The sequence below is a fragment of the Mirounga leonina genome, unplaced genomic scaffold (genome assembly GCF_011800145.1).
Source record: "Mirounga leonina isolate KUSES-001 unplaced genomic scaffold, KU_Mleo_1.0 Mir_115, whole genome shotgun sequence".
NCBI classification, from domain to species: domain Eukaryota; kingdom Metazoa; phylum Chordata; class Mammalia; order Carnivora; family Phocidae; genus Mirounga; species Mirounga leonina.
This window is the reverse complement of record NW_023270268.1, coordinates 52,112,626-52,115,770: the sequence shown is the minus strand read 5'-3', so window position 1 is coordinate 52,115,770 and position 3,145 is coordinate 52,112,626.

Below are 3,145 nucleotides of genomic sequence, written 5' to 3'. Positions count from 1 at the left end.
GATACATGATAAATTTATACCACTATATAATCACCACCCCAATCTAGACAAAATAGATGTCACCCCAAAAAGTTCCTTCATGGCCCATTACATTCAATCTTTTCCTCTCCCCTAACCCAAATACTAGACATTTATTGATCTGGTTTTTCCTTCATTGTAGTTTGCCTTTTCTAGATTTTCATGTGATAGGAATCATAGAATGTAGTCTTGTCTATCTTCTTTCACTTGGCATAAGCCACTTGAAATTCATCCATATTGTTGTGAGCACCAGTAGTTTATTCCTTTTTGTTGCTGAGCACTATTCCTTTGAATGAATATAGAATGGTCTGTTTATCCATTCACCTGTTGATGAACACTTGAGTTTCTTCCTGTTTGGGCTGTTATGAATAAAATTGCTAAGGACATTCATGGAAAAAACTTTGTAAAACATGTTTTTATTTTTCTTGAGTAAATACTGATGAGCAGTATTGCTGAGTTGTGTGGTAAGTGTATGTTTAATTTTTTAAGAACTGCAGGACTTCTATGCAACCCAGCTATGCCTTATGCATTCCCAAAAGAAATGTGTGAGAAATACAGTTGTTCCATATCCTTATGGATGCAGTATATTGTCAGATGTTTTTCTTTTAGTTTTAGCCATTCCAATGGATGTGTCCTAATAGCTCATGGTAGTTTTACCTTATATTTCCCTGATGACTATCCATGTTGATTGAACAACTTTTCATGTGTTTTTTTGACATGCATATAATATAACTTCTTTGGTGAAGTGTCTGTTCAAATCTTTTCCCCATTTTTAAATATTGAGTTGTGTTCCCAATATTGTAAGCGTTCTTTATTCATTTAAGATACAAGTCTTTCATCAGATTATATTTTGTAAATAATGTTTCCCAATCTGTAGCTTGCATTTTTATTTTCTTAATGAAGTCCTTTTAAAATAGCTTTATTGGGGCACCTGGGTGTCTCAGTCATTAAGCGTCTGCCTTCGGCTCAGGTCATGATCCCAGGGTCCTGAGATCAAGCCCCATATCAGGCTCCCCACTTGGCAGGAAGCCTGCTTCTCCCTCTCCCACTCCCCCTGCTTGTGTCCCCTCTCTCGCTATGTCTCTCTCTGTCAAATAAATAAATAAAACCTTTTAAAAAATAAATAAAATAAAATAGCTTTAATGAAATATAACTCACATATCCTACCATTCACCATTTAAAGTATACAAGTCAATGAATTTTAGTGTATTTATAGAGTTGTGCAACCATCAGTGCAATCTAATTTTAGAACATATCAACACTCCAAAAGTACACCTTGTACTCATTAGCATTCACTCTCTATATCCTCTTACTGAGCCCTCATTACCCACCCAGGCCTCTGTAACCACTAAACTATTTCCTGTATCTCTGGATTTGCCTATTTGGAACAGTTCATACAAATGGAATCATATAATATGGATATGTTGTGATTAGCTCCTTTGATTTTGTAAAATGTTTTCAAGTTTCATCCATGTTAGAGCACATATAAGTACTTCATTTCTTTTAACTGCCAAATAATAGTCCATTGTGTGAACGTACTACATTTTCTTTATCCATTCATCAGTTGATGGACATTTGGATTGTTTCCACTTTTTGGCTGTAATGAATAAAGCCTGCTGTGAACATTCTTATATAAATGAGTTTTTGTGGATGTATGTTTTCACTTACCACTAATAATGTATAAGGGTTCTAATTTCTCCACATCCTTGCCAATACTTGTTATTATCTTGTCTTTTTTATTTTAGCCATCTTAGTGGGTGTGAAGTCATACTTCTTTGCTTTACATTTCCTAATGGCAAATGAAAGTGAGCATTTTTCATGTGCTAATTAGCCTTTGTGAATCTTCTTTGGAGAAATGTCTTTTCTTATCTTTTCCCATTTTTTAAAGGGGGGGGGTTGTTGGGGAGGGGTAGAGGAAGAGGAAGAGAGAGAATCTTAAGCAAGCTCCATGCCCAGCATAGAGTCCAACAGGGAGCTCGTTCTTACAACCCTGAGGTCATGACCTGAGCCAAAATCAAGAGTCGGATGCTTAACTGACTGAGCCACCCAGGCGCCCCTCCTTTTCCCATTTTTAATTGGATTGTCTTAATATATATATGATTATATATAAAAGTTCTTTATCTATTCTGGACATAAAACCCTTATCAGATATATAATCTGCAAATATTTTCTCCCATTCTGTAGGTTTTACTTATATTGTTTGTAGAACAAAAGTTTTAAATTTTGATGAAATTCAATTTATAAACTTTTTCTTTTTCCCTTAAAGTTTTTTTTAAATTTTATTATGTTATGTTAATCACCATACATTACATCATTAGTTTTTGATGTAGTGTTCCATGATTCATTGTTTGCATATAACACCCAGTGCTCCATTCAATACGTGCCCTCTTCAATACCCATCACCAGGCTAACCCCTCCCTCCCACCCCCCTCCCCTCTAGTACCCTCAGTTTGTTTCTCAGAGTCCATAGTCTCTCATGGTTCATCTCCCCCTCTGATTCCCCCCCCCTTCATTTTTCCCTTCCTACAATCTTTTTTTTTTTTTAACATATAATGTATTATTTGTTTCAGAGGTACAGGTCTGTGATTCAGCAGTTTCACACAATTCACAGTACTCACCATAGCCATACCCTCCCCAATGTCTATCACCCAGCCACCCCATCCCTCCCACCCCCTACCACTCCACCAACCCTCAGTTTGTTTCCTGAGATTAAGAATTCCTCATATCAGTGAGATCATATGATACATGTCTTTCTCTGATTGACTTATTTCGCTCAGCATAACACCCTCCAGTTCCATCCATGTCGTTGCAAATGGCAAGATTTCGTTCCTTTTGATGGCTTCATAATATTCCATTATATATATATACCACTTCTTCTTTATCCATTCATCTGTCGATGGACATCTTGGCTCTTTCCACAGTTTGGCTATTGTGGACATTGCTGCTATAAACACTGGGGTGCACATACCCCTTTGGCTCCCTACATTTGTATCTTTGGGGTAAACACCCAGTAGTGCGATTGTTGGATCGTAGGGTAGCTCTGTTTTCAACTTTTTGAGGAACCTCCATACTGTTTTCCAGAGTGGCTGCACCAGCTTGCATTCCCACCAACAGTGTAGGAGGGTTC